General features: G+C 49.9%; 1 protein-coding gene across 6 annotated transcripts in view; it reads right to left on the reverse strand.

Annotated features, from left to right (window-relative positions):
• Nucleotides 1–17741, reverse strand: part of NDEL1 (nudE neurodevelopment protein 1 like 1) — a 44661-nt gene extending 26920 nt beyond the window's left edge. For 4 of the 6 annotated variants that reach the window (XM_073310865.1, XM_073310860.1, XM_073310862.1 and 1 more), the window contains exon 1: nucleotides 17639–17741. The gene's annotated coding sequence lies outside the window, so the exon portion shown is untranslated. Of the gene's footprint in view, nucleotides 1–16972; nucleotides 17132–17638 lie in introns of those variants that run through there. The other 2 variants (XM_073310864.1, XM_073310863.1) reach the window with 2 other exon arrangements.
• Between the last annotated feature and the right edge of the window lie 5377 nt (nucleotides 17742–23118).

The raw sequence follows: 23118 nt of genomic DNA on the forward strand, positions 1-23118 counted from the left end.
ACCAGCATGCTGCATTGGGCTTCTTACCAAGATACTGTCTCTGAACTCCCTCTGAGAAAGGCCTCATCTTTTATACTAGCATCTGGTCCATTGCTCAAGCCCTGTGACCCAGGTTTCATTGTTAAATCCCATGAAGGAGGGTAGGAATGGGCTGGTTTCTCCCCCACCTTCAGGGCAGACACTTTAAACTAGTGTTTCTCAAATGCAGCCACCCTTGCCGCATGCAGCCACCAAGGACTTTTCTTGAGCCACAGCCTCCTGGTCTATGATGGGGGGTGAGGGGGAGGGCTAAAGCAGCAGCCCCCTCCCCCAGAGCCACCACCAGTGGTTGGGCCCTGCCCACCTCTGGAGACACAAAAGCTGGAGGAGCAGGCAGGCAGTGGGTTCCCCACCTTCCCAGGGCTGGTGGTATCAGGCTCCAGCCACGAGGTTTCAGGCTCCATTCCCTCACCATATGGTGGCGGGCTCTGGCCCCAAGCTCACCCCCCTCCTCCAGTGCCCCCGGCCCCCAATGCTTCCATATTCACCTCCCCATCCCAGGCTTGCCGGGGCTGAGTAAGTCTGCTGTGAAAAGTGATATTTGTATGTTTGTTAATGTCACTTTTCACAGCAGACTTAGTAACTAGCACATCTTGAAGAAAAAAAAAGCAACCAAAAAAAAGCAAAAAAAGACAAGACCGTACGAAGCACCTTATTTGTGTTTCTATTCTGTTTAGGTCCAGTAAAGAATAGAGACAACTGTACATGACTATTTATTATTGAGTCTGGGGGAAAAAATCCTACATCAATAAATTACAATGATTTCAACATGTCTATGTGGATAGTTATTGGTTTTTCCTAAAGTTAATTAAGTATTTTAGGAAAAATTGTCAGAGGCCACCAGAAAAAATTGTTGTGAGAAGCCCTGATTTAAACAACCCTCATAGCACACTGCTCCTGTCAGCTCAATCAGCCATACACAGCTCCTCATTTTGGGCTCTAACAAGCATCAGTGCCCATTTCCACCCCTCCAGGCCTAGACTCGCCAAATTGACATCTCCTGCATCTCTGTGACCCACATTTTAGAGGTCTGGCCAGGCTCAGTAAATGTGGAACACCACAACTGCACTGCATTCAACAGAGGGGGAAAACATGAGCACCTTAGACAGCAGTACTTAATCCATGAATAATGCAAAGGAAAGCTGCCGCTGTATCAGCCTACAGCTGCTACAATTCAGGTCAAGAGACCATATTCATCCAAAGGGCATTAAGCGCCTCAAAAACTCCTCTCCCCCTAGAGTCACTTCAGATGCACCTTGTTTTAGAATCGTGAGTTTATCACTATTTATCTGCTTTGCGATAGCACTCAGGAGCCCGTCATGGACCAGGGCCCCACTGTGTTAGGTGCTGGACCGACACAGAACAAAAACACGGTCCAACCCCCAAAGAGCTTCCAGTCCAAGTAGCCTTTTGCTGTCCATATTTCAATGGACTGAGGATGAGTTTACATGTGGATCTCATGGAGCTTCACTAGAATTCCCTTCCGCACAGTCTGATCAGCACCAGAGCAGCAGATTTTTGCCTGTTAATTTTCACAGGACAGCGCTAGTTGTAGATTCATTTCTTTCGCCGGGGGGAGGGGAGCTGCCTTTGGCTAGGCAGAGCAGCGTGAACACACTTTGTGAGTGCTAGACAGCTCTGGAGCAGCCGCCTGTTCCTAGGCAGTAGCAGCACAGGAGTTCTCAGCAGAAACCACTGGCTGTAAATCTATTTTCACAGCTATTTTTAAGTCTGCGAAAATAAACGTACAGGGAATATGACCCAGTTCTACAGTACATTTCCTTGCACTGGTTATACCTGTTATACCTCTTACCAAGGCAATTTATCATTGTGAAGGTACAAAAGCTTAAGCTTCCATGCAATGGCCTCATACACCCACAGTCCCCTTGACTCAACATCATTAAGGGCACGTAAGTGCAACCTACAGGAATTCAGTCCAACTCTGCTCAAAACCTGACTGAATCAGTGAACCATGTTTGTTGACAGAACCGAGCACGTGTTCAGACCTGTAGCTCTAGGGAACCCATCGCTGCAGCTTGGCACACATGACATGCTTGAGATCAAGAGCAAACACCTTCCCCCCGAGATACAGGATGCACAATACTCAGCCTCTGCAGCTCCGAAGTAGTTAATCTACTAAACAGCCAGCAAGAGGCATGCCAGGAGATTCCAGTTTGGACACGGTGGAGAGCTTGGACGAGGCATCTTACATCGTCTTATAGAAGTACGTCCATCCAAAGACTCCTCCCTGCCCATTCAAATGAGCTACACCCTTGGGATCAAACACCTGAGTCATCCCTGCCAATTGCAAGGGTCGGGAATGGAACACATGAGAGAGGCTAGCAGAGACCTTGAAGCTTTTATGGCTTTGTAGATTGTGGGGAGGGTGGATTCTTTCCTCTCACGAAACTTCACCATTTTACTGTACAACGTGTATTTAAACACAAACTCACTCTTTCCCCTGCCCCAGGATACCCCAGCCTTCAGAGACATAAGCAGCATCTGGCCAAGCTACCTTATTATCTAGAGAGACCACAGCATCTGAGATAAACTTGCTTCAAGGCATGATGGGAGGCTGAGTCAGCCTATAATCCCCTGCAGGACCCTTGGGTGGGAAGGCTCGGAGAAGAAACGAACCTAGCGCCATGACATTTGGCGGTGGGTCTGATACAGGGTGTTCTTCATCCCCAGACCGTATTGGGGCTCAGTGGTAGGAAGGCTATTCTGAGCCCACTGAAGAGCTCTTTCTTGGTTTCATTCCTGAATTTCACACAGAAATGAACTGCTCACCACTGCCAAGTATTATAATTATTATGGTTTGTTTCAGAGGCTGCTGTGGTTGGCACACCACCGTCTCAGCAACTTCCCGACATTTGGGAGGTCACAGAGTGATAGGGAAAGTTTTTAAAAGCTCTGCATTTTTAGGGTCGCTTATAAGGCTTTTGAAATGCCTAAAAACTGTCATTTTGTAAACTATCCATTTTTCCAATTCCAGATGGCACAAAAAGAAACCAAAAAGCTCAGGGAACTTCACTTATATCCCAGCGAGTTAGATCTGGTTCAGCACTGGTGGCTTTTATTGATTCTACATTTGAACAGAGAATCTATTTTCATAAGTTAGGCATAGCTTGTGCCTTCCTTTATTTGACACTTAACTATTAGATGGTTTTAAACAAAACAAAAAACCATCACCTAAAAATAGCATGATAGTTCCGCAGAGAGACTGGAAGGTAGAAGAACAGGTTTCTATTCCCAGCTGCCACTGACCTGCTGCTGTGTGACCTTGGACCAATCCTTTTGTCTCTCCCACCCTTTTTCTTGTCTATTTAGCGAGTGTACGCTCTTCAAAGCGGGGACGATCTTACTATGTATTTGTACAGTGTCTTATAGGCACTACCATGATACACAAAGAAGAAGAAGAGGCTAGTTTGTTGTAAGGCATATATAAGCCAGTGCAATCATGATAACTTAAGTTAACAAAGAATCAGTGCTCTGCTCTATCTATGGTTAATTCCTGGTCCTAGTAGTTATGTAGGGGTGTTCAGAGTCCACTATGGCAAGCCCTTAGTCATGGACTTCAACTGGAGTTTTGCACATGGAGCGTTTGCAGTATCAAGCCTTTAACACGTAACACTGAGGTTTTTAGAGTACAGCTGAGACAATGCATTGGCTTCTCCCAGGACTTTTCCCCACAGAGGATATTTTTGAGCTGGGACATCAAAGCAGGATTCACTGTATGAATACACAGGGCAGCACCACAGTTCAGCATTCATTAGCTGCCCCTGGGAGAACCCAAATAACTGGCCAAAACTCCAGAATTGAAAATATTTCTAAATCAAGAACCAATTTGAAAATGTGCTAGTTCCTTCCAAGCCCTTATTATATAAGTGAACAGGGCTAAACAGCGAGTAGGAGGGAATCTCAGACTGAGACAAGTGTGCTAGTTTTCACAGTTGTGACCATGTTAAAACCTACCAGCTCATGGTCTGTGTGTAGAAGGTATCTGAAGACACTTCTCTTTGCATGGGACCAATTGGCCCCCTGCCTCTGAGAGATTTAGTAATATTAGAATATTTCAGAATCAAATGGTGAACCCACTGCACAGCCTGAGTGAACAGGTTTGATGCTGGAAAGAGCCTGGGAATACTGTCTCCTAATGGTAGGTGTGTGACAGCGCTAATAAAATGAATCCCTGTGAAGCTGCTCTTCAACTAAGAACTTAGGAATTAGAACCCATTGGAACTTAGGGCAGCTCACTGCATAACAGAGTACCTTTAAAACGCTTCCCTAGCCCTCCTCCATGTGACCCTGTGCTGCTGTTAGTGCTCGGACTGAATATCAACCTGAAACAACACTGAGCATGGAACGCAACACGGGATTTAGAATGCAATGCCAACTTTCTGTGAGCACAGACTCCACCCTCACATGTCAATTCAATTCAGTGACCTAGGATAAGCTATACAAATGTGGCCACAGTATGTGAGAAAGTCAGACCCCTCAAGTATCTGTCAGACGCAGGCATGACTCAGCCAAGGTGAGGCTGCATGCAACATCTGTCATTCCTGCAGCCTCCCTTATTTGAACCACTCCTCATCCTCCCATCTAAAGACAGATTATCATTTCATGTGGAAAATAAAACTAACTAGTGTATTTAATGCCCACGAAACAGGTCACTTCTGTATGTGTTAAGCACCTGCTTCTAGGCTACCTCCATACTAGAACCTCACTGGCTTCCCTCCCGCCGACCATTTCTATCCCCCAAATAATTCCAAGACCCAGAAAATGAAATACGGAGGAGGCAAAGCAAGGCTACGTCTCACTGCTCACTAAGCACATGATTTCCAGCTTGCGTATACATACTCGCAGTAGTTCCCACTGAGCTTGTGCAAGTATAAATAGCAGCGTAGCTGCAGTCACACACGTAGCTACAGTGGAAGCATGGCTTAGCCATGCCAAGTACAAACCCACCTGAATCCCATAGGTAAATAGTCGGCATGGCTAAGCTCTGCCACCATAGCCTAAGAGACACAGCCTTCTGTTATCCAGGTCTCACCAGACGTGCTGGAGAGCAGCCTGACTAGTTAACCGATGCTACCATCCAGGGTGATGACAGACTTCCCGTCTCTAAAATCTGCCAAAGGACACTTGACTTGCTCCCCCACTCTTTAAGGTGTCCCTACTATCGGCTGGTAACCTGGTGGATCAGATGCATATTTGACCAAGATAACACATGGCAAGAAGCAAATCCAGGGCCTTTGGGATAAACAAACACCATGTCATCACCCATTCTGGCTGCCAGATTCCTGATCTTCCTGAAACTTAGATTTCCCAGAGATCCCAGGATGTTGCTAGAGAGTCATTCCCTTCCTGCACTAAAGATGCTCTCCAGTTCAGAAAGCTAGTGCTCTCTGGGTCATGAATCGGGCCATCTGCCGCTTCCACCCAGACACCGGTAAAAAGGTAAGAAAGCACACAAGGCTCTGGTCCTACCCATTCTTTACCTTCTTTTATTGGCAATACCTGCTGTGGTCACAGGCAGGAATACTAACTACAGACTGTACAATAACTAACTTTAGACTCTTGGATTCTTGATTGCTTCCCTATCTTAGTTCTCAGGACATGACCAGGAAGCAAACAGCTGGCAAGAGCTAACACATTCACATTGATTTTTTTTTAAAAGTTACTTATTAAAATGTTTGAGATACAGATTATATTTCTTTGGTTGATTTATTATTGCTTTTCTTGTCATGAAATGGGAGCTGGAAGCATTTTCATACACAGATTGGAAGGCTGCCCACTTCCACTGTCGCTTTAGTAAGTGCACCTATTATTGAAATACTATTTTTGCACTTAATATTCTCTGATAAACCACACCAGATGTCTTATGCCTCTTACAACAGCAGCATATGGGCTCCAGCAGAAAGGACACCACGGTCCCAAAGTTGCTGTGTCAGCATAATGGCCCTTTCTCCACCAATGCTAACCAATCCTGCTCTTTAAGTTTAGGTGCTGCAGACTGCCTGGCTCAACTAAGTCCAGCCTGTGGAAAAGATCACAATATAAAAGCCTTTAAGCTATCCAAATGAAGCACAGTGGAAGCCATGGTCTCTTAGCCTGATACATCTCCCTGGAACCTCCCAGTGAGGGAGGTGCCAGTCTATGACAAACCAAACAATTGTCAAATCTGATATCCAGTTGTGGCACATGTAACTTGCAGCCTTGGCAGTACAAGAATATAAACCCAGACATTACGTATCTGAAACCAGCTAGGAGCAAGCTGATGCAAGAAGTCTCTTATCACAAATCAAGTTACAATTACCAATGCATGCTCTATTAGCAATTGTGGCTTGATGTGTGATAAGAGACTTTCCAGGCATTCACATGTTTCACCATACCAGAGTCTCAAACTAACTGAAGCACAGCATAGAATCTACCTCTACCAGCTGCCAAATGGCACATGCCAAAGCACCTTCAAAGAGAAAGATAAAAGGCTCACTCAGGCATCAAACCTGCAGGCATAGGAAACAAAAGCCCCACAAACATACAGACCTTCGAGAACAACCTAGATCCACATCCCTGAAATCCTTGAGGGCCAGACCCATTCAAAGCAGCCAGGCTGGGGTGTGGGGGAGCACACACATCCCAGCACAGAGACTATGAAAAGATATGCTCCTCCCTGCTAGTTTCTGTCCATCTCTCTGGAAAACTGTCTCTGAAGAAGCCAAGGGGGTTAGTGTCAATTTGTTGAGCCAACCCAGAGCTCCAGTTGGTGGTAACAATGCTGCTCTCCCTCTGCTTCCCTAATAAAAAGTGGTTTGTTTCCACTTCCTGACTGGGCAGTTAATCCTGCACTTGGAACTTGGGAAAGGGATGCTGCAAAACGATCAGAGAGAGGAGAACGCAGTTTGCCATGCAGCCAATATTGAACTGTTTACTGTGGAGTCACAGAGATTAAATTGAGCCGGCAATTGTTTCCAACATCTAAGCAGACAAAAGACTCCATACACAACCAATGGAGTTTAGTGATGCTGGGGAATGGAAATAGGGGAAGTTTATGCACTGACCTCCCAGAACCTCTGGTACGGTATATGTCACATAGTCTATAGGATACACACAGGCCTTGTTAAAACTACACTGATGCCAGGTCTACGCTACATATTTCTGCGGGTATATTGGTCAGGGGTGTCCTTTTGCCAGTCCTGCATAGCTTATTTCACCCAGGAGTGGTAGAATAAGCTATGCCAGCTAAAGTGATTAGTTTTGCTTTGCCAGCGTAGTATACCAATACAGCTCTAGCGACACAGCAATCCTAGTGCAGCTACCAAGAGGTAAGCTCACCAAGGTCAACTCAGGTGGAAATGGTGTGCAAGACTTCGTCAAGTTGACCTCACGGTAAAACTAAAGCGCCTTGTGTTCCCTGTGTTTTTATCTTAGGATAGCTCATGCATGTCACCCCAAGGCAAAAAGACCACCTTTTTTAGCAGCAAAGAAAAGGCCTTTGTTATAGCCAAGCCTCAAACCATGGCAGAGGCTCATATGGATGACAGACCCGACATGTGTTAGCTCCAGGAATACACTGCTTAATTACGACTGAGCCAATGATATGATGGGTGTGGTTAATTCGTACTGTCAGTTCAGAATGTCTGCGTATGTAGTCACAGTATATCATCAATGCACCAAACACTGAAAACAACAATCCTTTCTGACCCTTTTTTGCCCCAGTACAATTCCTGCCTACTAGTTACACCCCAATCCAACAAACCACTGGCCCTGGCAGCAAGCTGCTCCTGGACTAAGACTCCTTTACGGTGTCCCACCCCCATTCCCTAGTCCAAATGCAGCCAAGTTTCCCAAGCAATTTGCAACTCCTAGCTGCAGATTTTCGTGTTTAATCAGCTCTTTTCTGTGCTTAGCTGTCACACTCCCAGCACAGTTCTCTCCACCTCCCATGACCTGATTAGCTTGTCAATTTCATTCGGAATTTAAAATTCCTATTAACTGCCACTGAACAGGCCCTCTTGAGGTACACGGGCAGGTGAGCATAGCTTGTCTAGCCACGCCTCAGAAGGGAAAGAGATGCTTGAAAGTCAAGCTGTAACCCTAGAAAATCCTCCTGAGTTGCTCTGTTACTCCTGACTAGCATATCTGGTGCAATTTGTGACACCCACACGTCACACTAGGACCACTAAGCAGCAGATCAAACCACCAGGTAAGCTGAGAGGCAGGTTTGATGGCCACCAAGAACCACAAAATAAAGAAAAAATAATTATTTAAAAGAGGTCTGATCTATCAACTAGTTGACACGAAATCTGTATAGAGCAACTACTCAAATAGTGATTGCACTTCTGCAGAAATATCCAGGGAGAACGCAGCCCATGCAGGAATGATGAATAATCCGCTTCTTACAACTGGCTTTGTCGTCAGCAGAGTTTGCTGAACAGACACTAATCAGCACTTCCTCACAATTACTGCTAATGCCAGTGTTTCCCAAACTCTGGCCTGTGGGCTCCTAGGGGTCTCTATAACCTTCAGCTGGAATGATGCCTCCCTGCCCAGGTAGACAGACATGCACTAGCTCTGCATGAGCGAGTGCTCTAAAAGTAGCAGTGTGGATGTTACGGCTCAGGCTTACCCCTCTCTCATCGCACCCCCAGTACAAGCCCACGCAAACCCCTGGGTTACAAACTCAGATGGCTAGCCCATGCCGCTGCTTGTGCCATAGCATCAACACTTCTACTTTTAGCATGCTAGCTCAACTTGAACTAGTGTATGCCTGTGTACCCAGGCTGGGAGGTATGCTCCCAGCCACAGCGTAGGGGAACCCTGGGAATCTGCAGAGTGCTGAGAGATCACATGCTGTTGGCTTTCATTGTCTCCAACTGCTTCTATGAGCATCCAGGCTCTTAAGTGGAAGGAAGAGCAAAAGGCAATTGGAATCCATCAGCCAGCCTAGCTGTCCCCCTGGGGCCCACTGCTACATAGATGGAAGAGATGAAGGAGCCACCTTCAGGGACTGGAGCCATCAGTGAAACTGCAGCTGCTAGGGACCAGTAGGAGATAGAAACAAGGGCGGTATGCCCAGGGGAGAAGAGAACCAAGCATCAGGGAAAGGTACCAGAGAGCAGAGAACCATGGGCAAGAGAGAGGAAAAGTTGAGTCAGGGTAACCAGGCTGATTGATTTTAACAAAAACTGGGCAAAAGACTTATTGCACTAATGACACCAAAAATACACTAAACATTTCCCTAATGTCACTTCACTATGGAAGCAACTGCCATGGGCACATTAAGTGATCAGGAATGGGAGAAAAGGTGGTTTCCTCAACTGTGAATGGAAAGAAGAGCATCCAAGATACATCTACCGAGATGTGCTCCAGCTTACTAAATAAGTTTGAGAACCCTTGGCTTACACAATTGTAAGTCCACATCCCAAAGTCCACTCAGGCCTTTACCTGAGTAAAGACTGCAGATTGTGGCCTTAGAGAACTGTTGATGTCCAATCAATGAACTCACTTGCTAACAAAAGCTTTCTTCCCCTACTACCAACCACCAGATGTCTGAACTGAACATGCCGTGGTAGAGAATTAAGGTGAAGAATGTTTGCAGAATGATCCTTAAATACAATTTTAAAAAGTGGTGTCAAGAGGTAAAATGTAATGGGAGTAATAAGAAAATCTGTCTCCTTTAAACAGATGCAAAGATGCTGAGCACACATAAATTAGCAGCTGTTTTCATGGATGAATTTTAAATTCTGGAGAGGTTCCCATTTAGCTAACAGGCCAGGATACAAGTGTGGCAGTTTAAAAAAAATAAATCCCAAAATACTGCACTTTGATAAAGAACCTGTTATCAGTGTGCCTATTCCCGTCAGACACCAATGTCAAGGGAATGACTGTAATAAAGGGAAATTGCCTTTTACAAATATATATTTAATAGCTCGTAATGTTCAGCCCACACAGCCACCTCAATTTGAGAGAGAACACTGCTCAGTGAATTCGGTTCTGCTGGAAGTGTCATTTCAAAATAAGTTACTTATATGTATGAAGCTCAGTGTCAGTTGATGCCACATATGAAGTGTATATGCACTCAGGTATTAATAGCGCAGCGCACATTTTATAAGCGATGTAAGTTAGGGCGGTCCTCCAGAGTTAATGTATCCTCAGAGCTGCAAAGTTTCCTCTGATTTTTCCACACAGAGAATGAAAACCAGCCAAACTCCAGCATCAGCCCTCCCCATCAATTACATGATGCAACCCTGTTGTATTTATTAAAAACCAACCTTTCTGAAACTTGGGTGCCTTAACTTAGGCCCCTAAAAATCCATATGTTGTCATCAAATTCAAGTGACCTGATTTTCACAGATCATTTGTTTTTGAACCTACCTTTAAGCACCCAAATGTGAAACCTGAATTTTGAGGGTATGCACATCAACAGTGAACCGTGATTCCAGCAAGACTTCCTGTGTCCAATCAGATCAGAACTGGATTCAGTTCCCTGCGCACAAACACAGGTAAGAGTGACTACTCCAGCTCACCAGATTAAATCCAGCATCTTCAGATGTGCTAGCCCAGCAGGCACTGGGGCTGCTCAATGGGATCAGAATTCAGGTTTATAACACAGTCCATTTCTGGCTGGCAGAAGCCGAGGACACACTTTCTGTCTCATTGATATCACACACTGCTTTCCATTGACACAGTGATGAGGCATTCTCCAGGCATTTAACACAAGTTGTCCAAACAATAAGACAGCTGCCCCTCAAACCCTCGTTGCAATGATGGACAGAAAGTAGTCCAGTTTGGAGCCTGGTCTCGCCATTAGTCCAAGGCAGTGGTCACCAATCGGTCGATTGCGATCGACTGGTCGACCCTGGAGACTCTCCCAGTCGATCGCAATCTCCGGCCGCTAAAAGTCTGGTGGGCTCCCTGCCTGCCCCGGCCCCATGCTGCTCCCGGAAGCAGCCAGCCTGCCTCCGGGGGCGGGAGGCAGGGGAGAAGGGGAAGGGAGGCAGGGGTCTCTGCGCGCTGCTCCTGCCTGCAAGCACCGCCCCCACAGTTCCCATTGGCCGGGAATGGAGAACTGTGGCCAATGGGAGCTGCGGAGGTGGTGCCTGCAGAGGGGGCAGTGCGCGGAACCACGTGCCCTCCCCCAGGGGTGCGTTGGCCCCTTCCAGGAGCAACATAGGGCCAGAGCAGGCAGGGAGCCTGCCTTAGGCCTTGTCTACACTGCCACTTACAGCGCTGAAACTTTCTTTGCTCAGAGGTGTGAAAAAACAACTCCCTGAGCGATGCAAGTTTCAGCGCTGTAAAGTGGCAGCATAGATAGTGTTACAGCACTGGCAGCTGCGTTCCCAGCGCCGGTAGCTCCACCTCGCGGAGGTGGCTTATTACAGCACTGGGAGAGCTCTCCCCAGTGCTGGAGCTGCAACTACACAGCCATATCAAAGCACTGCCACGGCAGCGCTTTAACTTCGGCTGTGTAGACGTACCCTTAGCCTCACTGCGCAGCTGCCTTGGAGCCGCCTGAGGTAAGTGCCGCCCAGTGGGAGCCCGCACCCCAACCCCCAGCACCGAGTCCCCTCCCAGAGCCAGGTCCCCATACCGCCTCCTGCACCCCAACACTCTGCCCCAGCCCAGAGCCCCCTCCACCACCCAAAACTCCCTCCGAGAGCTTGCACCCCGCCCCTTCTCCTGAATCCCAACCTCCTGCCCCAGGCTCAGCCCAGAGCCCGCTCCCACACTCCAAACCCCTGGGCCCCAGCCCAGAGCCTGCACCCTGTCCCAAACCGCAACCCCCTGCCCCAGCCTGGTGAAAGCGAGTGAGAGTTGGGGAGAGTGAGTGACAGACAGGAGAGGATGGCGTGAGCAGGGCGGGGCCTTACGGAAGCAGCGGGGTAGATCCTGGGTTGCACTTAAATTCAAAAAGCGATCTTGTGCGTAACAAAGTTGGAGACCACTGGTCCAAGGCATTTGGGCTGCACCTTTCTCCCGGCAAATAACAAACAGAGACAGTTCAGACTTGTCAGTGTGGCTCCAGGGCTAGGCCATGCTCGTTGCCCATCCAAAGACCAGATTTTCTGCCTCCAGCAATGCAAAAAAAGCAGACTCTAGGACTCCCACCTTGCCTAACCACTGACATTCCAATTTTTAAAGTTTCTTGGAGGCAGCAGTGAGCCCCCTTCCTCTTTGGAGGTCCAACATCCCCGAGGCTTTACTCCCCAAACAAAACTACCTGCCAAGCTCCTTCTCCATCATGGTCAAGATTAAAAATGAAAGTGGTCAGACTGGCCCTTCAAGATTTCCAGGACAGCTGAGGAAGGAGCACATCCTGATTCAATCACACGGGATGACCATGGGATACATAAACTAGCAAGAAGACACAAAAAGCTCAAGTCCAAAGTGATGCAGATTCTCTTCTGATTAGAGGTCACCTAGCCTCCATCAGGGCACCTCACACAGAAGGGACACTGAACACTAAAGCAGACTGGCAAAGCCATGAACTGACAGGTAACTGAGAATGGTTCCTGAACAAAGAAGTATTCCAGCTGATATCCACGGGGCCAGACTGCTCCCATGTGGACCCATCTTCATGCAGTCAAAATGCAAAAACTAAGCTCATGTTCACGAGAGCAGACATCACTGGGAACAAATGCTCTGGTTCACAAATGGACATATCTCTTATGTGCCCTCCTTGTCCCCAGGTCGGCTTTTGCATCCCAAACCAGGTTACACAAGTCTGACAATTGGTTACTGAGCAGCAACAGATGGAATATTCTTCCAGTGTAATAGATACACTCCAGACTCTCTATCCTCCTGAACCTCACAGGATATGGCCAAAACTCTTACTAGTGTCAAGACCCAGGAAACCAAACATCCCAGTTCCGCTGGATTTCTTACAGAACAGCCGAGACCTCCCCTCGCTGCATCTCACATCTCAGAGCTAAAGTGTCCTGAACACAAGCTGATCCAATCTGTAGCAGATATTAGGGTTCCCTTGGGTGGTGGCAGGATATCTGTCCAAACCAACAGTCAGGCCTATCTGCCTGGCCTGGAACCTGCACCAGAGTAACAAGCTCTCGCAACCATCCATTCAAACAATGGCATCTAGGTGTCTGTATTTCCAATCCTTGAAGATATAGCTCCCGGTTACAATCCCACTAGCTAGAAGAGTCTCTAAAATATCTGCTCTTAAAAGACCAGAGCCTTACTGGGCATCCTAAGAGCCTAAGGTAGTTCTTTTATACTCATTCACTACCCAGGAAAATTCTTCCTTCCACACATGCCAGGAGATTATTCTTCCTGAGTTTTCCCCAAAGCCTAACCAACCAGAAGAAAAACCATAAACTGTGGGATATTAGATGTGAGAAGACCAGCTAGGGGGATCGAGTGCAGCATCAGCAAAATGTATGCAGATCCAGACTGATCTCAGAAGGCATTGTGCCTACTCCACATGTTCTCCAGCAGCCTTCTGGGCAGAAAGACTGACGGTCACCAGAAGAACTCTGTAAAGTGGCAACCAGGTCACTCATTTTCAAACCCTTTATTCAAGCACTACAGGCTCGACCTCCTATCCTTCACAGAAGCATCCTTCTGCAGGAAGGTGATCCAAGTGGTAATTCCAACATTAGATTAATAATAATTAGATTAATTCTAGAGAAGAGAGAACCTTCTTCTGTTTTATTCATCTCTCTCCCTGACTATTTTTTTTTTTTAAAGTGGTCACTACATATCTGGGACTGGGAAAGAGCTCAGGATTCAGAAGGGAAAGTTTGTTACCTAACCATGATTTCCCTTCTGGGACTGATCTCTCCCCAGATCTCCCCTTCCCGAGGTAAACTCTTCAGGTATGTCTCGGAGGACATCTTCCTGGGACCACGTATATAGTTATCCCAGTTGAACAAGCATTGCCTTAAAAAGTTAAAATGTAAGACAAATAGTGTTTTGATACAGCTGTGGAAATAAACATCTGGCATGCAGTCCGAAGGGTCATGGCCAAATCTTGGTGCCCTGTGGACAACCCAGAACTGCCTTGGATACCTCCCAAATGTCACAGATGGGGAAAGATGTCAATCCCAGAAAGTTATTCAAGGAGCAATTTTTCCAGAATCACCCTTAGAGAAGTTGGAGGCAATGGCTTGTTATGGCAAACACACCTGGGGATCTTCATTGTTTTCTAGCAAGAAACATGGTGACAGTTTTATTGGGGCTAAAGAGCCGTTGAACTCCTGCTCCACACTTCTATTTGTCAATCTTTATGCAGCTAATATTTACAAGAGATAGAGAACACAGAGGTAACTGTGTACACAAGGCTGCCCACGAGGCCATCCCTTTTTGCAACAATTAAGATTTTCTGCTATAACCAGGAATTAATTTTCCAGACTACTCAGGACTCTGTTTGCCATCAAATAAACTGGACACATTAGCACAATTTTCACTCTATCCAAGCTGGACCATCCTATAGTTCATATTAATAACATAGGTAAAATGTTCCAATCAGAAACATCCGAGGAGACAAATCTATTTTAGTTATGTGAGTGCAACGTAAGTACATAGCTACACAAATGAAAAGGGGAATTTTGTATTTTGTATTTTTTTTTAACTGAACAAGGACAAGCTATCCCAAATTAATGAAAAGTTTCTGATCTCCAATTTGTATTGTTAACTGATCACTTGAGAAACACAACTCTAACCACAACAAGTGAATACTACAACACATAAAACATTCTGCCCAGAGACAGGCACAGAAATCACTTTCATCGGTATAAAACCACAACGATTTCCTTGACTAGCAGAGTTCAATGTGCACTGCAGAGGCAGCATGCTCAAGCGAGCTGAGAGGAGGAAGACATAGCCTCACCAGCAAATTCTGATTAAGGAACAAGGGACCGTAAGAGCCCTATTTAGGCAGAAGAATGGTGGCTGGAATATGGCACAATGTGGGAGGAAGCTGTGAAGTTGGATCCTTCCTTAGGGTTTCAGCAAGGTGTTGCCTGTTCCAACTGCCTTCACCTACCTACCAACAGATTTGTGATACTTAGTTCAAGCTTTTCAGGCCACCACCCCCCACCCCGGGTAAAAATTCTCTCGTGAAGAATAGACTGAGCTAACTCCCAAACCTGCCCTTTTCTTTGCGGTAATAGAAATAGTATTTTTAATGACTCACTGGAACTAAGTGCATTTGACATCATGAGCGTATTTGTGTATCCTAGCAACCATCTGACAGCAAACATTTTGCAGGCCTTTCCCCTTCTCCAAACACAGCAGTGAGGATAGATTCCAGGGCATTCTCAATAAGACAACTAGTTTTGGCAACTAATATATATATATATATAAAAAGACAATCCAACCCCATTACCCACCTTCCTCCCTGGCCCAAAAGTTTGCCTTCACCAAGAAAAGTAATCCTGCTGAAAGTGGGTTTTCACTCGTTGGTTTAGGGGACATAATGGTGACTGGCCAGCGGAGACAAATCACATTCAGCATCATAAAAGATAATCATTGGGAAAATCTACTAGGAGCAGGTTTTACCTACAACTAGCTGACACAATGCTGAATGCAACTTGTCTCTAGCCACACTGAACACTCAGGTGTAGTCAGCATCACGTCTGCTACCCAGAACACTGAAATCACATGCAACAAGGATTATACATTCTAGGGAATATGATCCCCCTGCTCCTCCCAACTGTCGCATCATCCATGTGGACCCTGCACCTCATTTTATTCACTGTGTCTGTCAGCCCATGGGGACCCTGCACTCCATATACCCTCACAGGGACCCCACGCCGCCAGCCTCTGCACCCCCCATCAATCATTGCACCCCCCAAGACCCCACGCCCCCGGGCTCCAAACACCCCATCAGCCTCTGCACCCCCACACTGGGACCCCACGCCCCCGGGCTCCAAACACCCCATCAGCCTCTGCACCCCCCCGAGACCCCACGCCCCCGGGCTCCAAACACCCCATCAGCCTCTGCACCCCCCCCCGAGACCCCACGCCCCCGGGGCTCCAAACACCCCATCAGCCTCTGCACCCCCCCCGAGACCCCACGCCCCCGGGCTCCAAACACCCCATCAGCCTCTGCACCCCCACACTGGGACCCCACGCCCCCGGGCTCCAAACACCCCATCAGCCTCTGCACCCCCACCGAGACCCCACGCCCCCGGGCTCCAAACACCCCATCAGCCTCTGCACCCCCACACTGGGACCCCACGCCCCCGGGGCTCCAAACACCCCATCAGCCTCTGCACCCCCACACTGGGACCCCACGCCCCCGGGGCTCCAAACACCCCATCAGCCTCTGCACCCCCACACTGGGACCCCACGCCCCCGGGGCTCCAAACACCCCATCAGCCTCTGCACCCCCCCCCGAGACCCCACGCCCCCGGGCTCCAAACACCCCATCAGCCTCTGCACCCCCCCCCCCGAGACCCCACGCCCCCGGGCTCCAAACACCCCATCAGCCTCTGCACCCCCACCGAGACCCCACGCCCCCGGGCTCCAAACACCCCATCAGCCTCTGCACCCCCACACTGGGACCCCACGCCCCCGGGGCTCCAAACACCCCATCAGCCTCTGCACCCCCACACTGGGACCCCACGCCCCCGGGGCTCCAAACACCCCATCAGCCTCTGCACCCCCCCCCGAGACCCCACGCCCCCGGGCTCCAAACACCCCATCAGCCTCTGCACCCCCCCCCCCGAGACCCCACGCCCCCGGGCTCCAAACACCCCATCAGCCTCTGCACCCCCCCCGAGACCCCACGCCCCCGGGGCTCCAAACACCCCATCAGCCTCTGCACCCCCACACTGGGACCCCACGCCCCCCAACCTCTACACCCTCACCAGGCAGGACACCGATCTATGAGGATCCTGTGCCCCACAACCCCCCAGCCTGTGTCCCCCTACCAGGCACTGCCCCACATCCCCCAACTTCCACACACCTCACCAGTCACCGCGCCCTGCGCCCCGCACGGGGCAGGCGGGGATGGCCCGAGACGCGGCGCCACCGGCCCCGGGGGCCAAGGGCCGCTGCGCTCTGCTCCGGCGGGAGGCTCCGGCAGCGCCGGGTTCAGGGATCCCCGCCCCCACCCGCTGCTGCCCAGGCCTCGCTGGCGAGTGACGAGGCCGTCACTAATCGCAGCCCGTAAGCCAATGGCAGGAGGGGGCGGGACCTGCCCCGTTGTCAATTTACATCCAATCCGGTGAGGTTTGCGGAGCAGGAAACCGCGGACCCAGCCGTGGGGCCACCCGCCCCCGTACGCCCCCGGCCGGCCCTGCCCGCGCGGCTCCTCTCCTCTCCTCTCCTCTCCTCTCCTCTCCTCTCCTCTCCTCCAAGGCGCCGCTTGCCCCTGAGGAGACCCCGACCCCGAGACACACCCCCAGGCCCTTCCGGCTTCCGTGCCCGCCACAGGGCGTCTCCCCTCAGCCCCCACCGCGGCGCCCCTCCCGGCTTCCGTCCGCCCGCCGCCGCCCCGGCAGCCCCCCGCTGACACACTCATCCCCAGAGCCGAAGAGCCCGCGCTCCTGCTCCCGAGCCAGCTCCGCGCGCCCCGCACTCAGGCCGGCCCCGCCCCGCAGCGGACACCGGGCCCGGGGCCCGGACTCACCCGGGTGCATCCCCTGTCACGGCAGCAGCATCTCCCCAGTCGCGTCCCCCGGCTCCGAAGCCTGCATCATCCGGGCTCCGCGGGGGCGGGGCCGCCGCTGTGACGCCGGCCGACGGGGCGGGGCTTGGGCCGCACATCGCAGCGAGCGGCGGGGCCGCGGCCGAGACTCGCCCGTGTGGGGGGCGGAGCTATGGCTGCGCTTGGCCCACGGGGGCGGGGCTAGGAGCCGGCTTCCAGCCGCCAGATCCCCCGCTGCTCGCCCCTGGGGGCGGGGCGCGGGCCTGGCCTTGCTCCGCCCTTGCTCCGCCCCGCCCCCCGAGGCCGGCGCCGGGGCGTGGACCTGCCGCAGCCCGGGAGTCGGCGGGGCGGGGCGGGGCGGGGCCTGGAGGCGCCCTGCCGCGAGGCAGCCGGGGCTGGGGGCGTTTGCAGCAGAGCTGCCCGGGTGGGTAACGGGGCGTCGGGCCTGCCTTGTCCTGCGGCTCAGCCCGTGATGCCAGGGCCCCTGCTGGCCCGATGGGGAAACCGCTGGGCCCCGGCCCTGCCGGGCGTAAGGGGGCGGGGTGCCAAGGGGGCAATGTGTGGGCCGGTCCCCCTGAGACGGGGTAGCTCTGAGCTGGCCAAGGCTTTGTGAGAACCCCATTAGGGCCTGGCGGGGCCGCAGCTCGCTGCGTCTGGGCCTCGGTCCGCCCGGGTGCCGCAGGGATGATCCAGACACACCGTGGCAACGATTCCCCGGGCCTTGTCTTGGAAGTAAAGGACGTGCAGAAACGAGCTGTGCTTGCAGGTGGAGAGGGGTCTGCTGGGTCGGGGGGATCGAGGCAAGCAGGGCGATTGCCTGGCACCAGAGTACAGCGCCTGGGTGGCCCTGCTCCTGTGCCCCGGGGACTGGGTTCAGATCACCCTTCATGCTTCAGATATCGAAGCAGCAGGGCCGTGACTGAGCAAACGGAGCAGCTCTGTGCTCGGCGACAGCTCACATGCCGCCCAGGATGGCGGAGGAAGAAAGTTGGCTGCGGCGCTAATGAAGGGGGTACGCTCTACGGCTGTTCTGCCTTCCCAGACATGCTGTCCTGCTGCGAGGGAAGCACGGCGTGTTATCTCGAGAGCTGATCAAACAAATGGGGTAGAAAATGGCTTTTTGTCAAACAAAGGCTTTTGTAGAAGTCACTTTCAATTATTTTCCCCTTTTTTGATAGAAAAACCTGAAACCAAACATTGGTTAAAATGTTTTGGGTTTTGTTTTAAAAAATTACCAAAAACTTTAACCAAAACTGTCTTGTGTCAACCTTCCCATTCTCTCCCCCCCCCCTTTTTTTTTAAAAAAAGGGAAATTTTAACTAACAATTTTAACGAACAAAAAATATTTTTAGTTTTCCTGTGAAGAAAAATTGGCATTTTTGGTAAATCCCCAGGGAGGACTAACCACGTGAGAACTCCAAGGAGAATCATCAGTGCTCATAGAAAGACAGCAGATCTGTGCCATTCCCTGGTAACTCTGTGCTCAACTTTAGTGACCTGCTTCATTCTCCTCTTGCTCTTGCATTAAGATGCATATTTTTGTGGTGCATTTGGAGGGAAACAATGGATTTATGAGAGCAAAAAGTCACAACTATGACCCTCATCCCCACCATCATCCTGCTCTTCAGCTGGGATTTCATCAGAGGGATCCCTTGCATTTCTCCTCCTGTCTCTTCCCCCCCCCCTCCCCCCGAAGTTATAAATTGTAGATTTGTGATAAGGGACTTCTTGCATCAGCTTGCTCCTAGCTGTGTTCCCATCATTGGATATTGGATTCCCTTCTGTTCTGACCTCCTAGTGTCGTGTCCCCAGCTGCCATCCTACTGGTGTGTGAGTGAGATGCCCCAGCCACCCTGTGAAAGCAACAGCAGGCGGTGAAAGGGGCCATGTCTAGGGTAACAGAAAAGAGGTTGCTGGACTATAGAACTACAGAGTAAATGAGATAGTAACAAAGCTATAAGGGGGTGTGCAATTGGGCCAAATGCAGCATCCGTGCCCAGTGTCAGATCAGTGGCCTGTCTGGAATCCTATTGACTCAGTAAATGTAACCAAAAAGGAACTGTGTTTCTCAGAGGCCAAAATTCAGTCACTCTATGAAAGGGGAAGTGGGGGACAGGAAATGTGATTAAAGTCAGGAAACAGAGCAGCTGATAGTCGCCTGTATGTTTCAGGTCTTCCCCACTGTTTCGGTTGAAACCCTGTGACCATCACATTGCGCATCTTGAGTTTTTGTCGCTAGGAAAGTTAGTGTCTGGTCAATATCTGAAAGTTCAGATGCTTGGTCTGGGGAAAACCAGTGAAGACAGAGGAGGGTAGGAGGAGTGAGGCACTCAGATATCTTGGTGATGAGCCTGGTATAAGAATTTAGCCAGCAGATTACATAGACAAGCCAGATCCCTGTTTGTTGGATTGTCCCAGCATCTCTGCCAGTTATACTGGAACTGCTGATTGGGTCCTATCTCAATAGTTCAGCTGCCCTTGCTCCTTGCATGCTCTGGGATTCAAACTTTACTTTTGGACACAGCATAGAGAAGCTCCAGGACCCCGAAAGAGAAGGCTGGCCCCCAAAGTCATGATAAAATAAGAGAATGAGCCCTGGAGGCTGCTGTGGGGAGGAAGTGTTGAAGCAAAGCTGAAAAATTCAGTTGACATCATGACAAAATGGGCATTTACTGCAAGTGAGGTACTGAGACTCACTGTGACACATGTGGAATCTCCTATATCAAGACTAGAAAGTCCAGCTAATACTATAATATATCAGCCTGCTCCATCTGGGAAATGTTCACTGTCTTTTAGTCATGCTTCCTGTTCTTAGTAAGAGTGGGGTGAGGTCACCAGCAGATCCCAGCCCCAGTGTCACTCCCCGAACCTCCCAGGTTTTCTGAGCTGCCAAACCTGCCTGCATTTCCACTAGCTGCCAGCGCTCTCCCAGGGCTTTTCTTTATGCACTTGGTTTGGCACCATCAAATTGCACAAGAGGTAATCTCTGTAACTGCTTTGTCTTGCCATCACCCTCATTCTCCTTCCCCTTCCCACCTACTGTCACACTCATGGTGTCTTGTTTCAAATTCGACTGTAGGCCAGTGTTTCCCAAAGGGTGGGTCCCGGGAAGGTCACTACACCCAGGGCCTGATTAAACCATCCCTGGGCCCTGCCTTAGGCAAACATTCACTTCTCCCAGCCTGGTGTGGAGGGAAGGTGCCAGGGTGAGGGTGGTGGGGAGCAAGTTGAAGAGCAAGTCTGCCCTGCACTCACCCTGCGTTGGCACCTCCTAATACAAGACCTAGAATAGGGGAGCTGGGCCCAACCCCACAGGACTGGAGCTGCTGCTGTGGGGTGATCTCAGTCTCCAACCCATCCCCCAGAGCCTTCCCTATGTACCGAACTAGGATTAGGGGCAGAGGCTGCATATATGCAGTGGTGGGTCATAAAAAAAGATAAAACACAGTTTGTGGGTTGTCTTAGTGAAAAGTTTGGGAACCGCAGGTCTGCGCTCCTCAGGGTTGGTGTGGGTTCGTACAGCACCCAGCACAATGGAGCCTTGGCCCTCTCAGAGCTACCGCAATATAAATAGTGGGTCAGATCCTCAGTGGCACTGCTGCTTTGACTTCAACAGAGCCACAGTAGTTTATCCAACTGAGGATCTGGCTTAATACAACCCAGGACAAGTTCCCATGTGGACTTCTGTGTGATTCACTTAGCTGCTCTGTGCTCCAGTTCCCTCCTCTGTGATGCACAGAAGATAGTTACCTGCCTCGCTTGGCTGCTGGGAGGCTTAATTCGTGTTTTGCAAAGAGCTATGAGAAGGGCTATATGTGGCTTCACTGTCATTCCTGGTGCACGATCCCCTGCTGGCACCCCAACTCCAACCACCCTATTGCTAAGCCCTTCCCCACAACCTCTACAGTTAGAAAAATTACAATATAGTGACGTGGTTTTGTGTGCTAACATCTGGTCCCTTCCTACCCCTTCTCTAACGTGCCCCACCCTTCTCCCTATTCCCCCATCAGTCTTCTGTCTTCCTCCCCCAAGTCCCACTTTCTACCTTAGATTGCTATATGGCTCCGTGTCTGGAGTATCTGAGCACCTCACAAGCTTTGACCTATTGGTCTTTACAGCACCCCTGAGTGATGGGGAATAGGGCCTGGATCCACAACGGGACTTAGGCATTGTGATGGTCAGCACTGGGGCACTGAGAACCTCACAGGAATGACACTGCAATCCACAAAGCTGCTAGGCCCTCAGGCTCCCTCTTCAATGCACAGGGAGAGACAGGCATCTAAGAATGGGATCTACAAAAGCCAGTACACTAGGTAGGGAGCTACCTCAGCCAATCAGTGGGGGATGCCAACAACAGGGGCGTGTGCTAAACTCTGCCCTCCCCTGGAGTTTGGCACCTAGGCTGGGCTGTAGGTAGGTGCCTGTTGTCACAGGTTCCCCCTGGGATGCCACCTGGAACTGGGGTACCACTGAGCCCTCTGACTCACCAGCCTGGGCTCCCTCTCACACTGTGCTGCTCTCACAAGCTACAGACCTGCTCCTGTTCCTAACTCCCTCCAGTATTCTCACAGGTAGGGACACACCCAGCTGCAGTTACATGCAGGCTCTCTGACCAGCCACTGCATGAACCAACAATAGAGAGGCTACAGCCAAAATAACTGTCAGCTTCCCAGCCTAGGATTCCCCCCCCACCCCGCACTGGAGTATAAACCCAAAATTATACCGTCTTGCATTGCACAGGGAACTGTACAACATAAGCTCATAGAGTTCGCCCCTCCCTCAATGCGGAGAGGAAATGCAACAGCCCCCTGAGCTAAGATTCCCAAACACTTTGCTCCAAACTTACTGGTTTAGATTAAAGCATACAATAAGTTTATTAATTACAAAAAAGATAGATTTTAAGTAATTATAAGTGATAGCAAATAAATCAAAGCAGATTACCTAGTAAATTAAAAAAACACAAACTCAGCCTAAGATACTAGAAAGATAGGATATGAATTAGCAAATTCTCACCCTGGCAGGCTACAGATTATTAAGGCACAAGCTACACTTGCTTTGCAGCTTGGAATCCCCAGGTTTTCTTACACAGGCTAGAAATCCCTTTAGCCTGAGTCCAGCACTCCCCCCAGTTCAGCCTTTGTTCCTCAGGTGTTTTCAGAAGTCCTCTTGTGTGGGGAGTGAAGAACAACCAATGATGTCACTCCCAGCCTTATATAGCTTTTTCATATGGCAGGAATCCTTTGTCCCAAACTCAGTTTGTGGAAAAACATTGACATCCCAAGATGGAGTCCAGAGTTATGTGGCCTGGTTATGTAGTGAAGTCATGTGGTCTGGCTTCTTCATTGTTGTACCAGAAAGGCTAGTTGTGGTGTCACCCAGAGTAAGGACTATTGAAATACAGACACATAGTCAATATTCCTAACTTTAGATACAAAAATGATACATGCACAAAAATAGGATAA

This window comes from Lepidochelys kempii, chromosome 14 (genome assembly GCF_965140265.1).
Source record: "Lepidochelys kempii isolate rLepKem1 chromosome 14, rLepKem1.hap2, whole genome shotgun sequence".
In the NCBI taxonomy this organism is placed as follows: Eukaryota; Metazoa; Chordata; order Testudines; family Cheloniidae; genus Lepidochelys; species Lepidochelys kempii.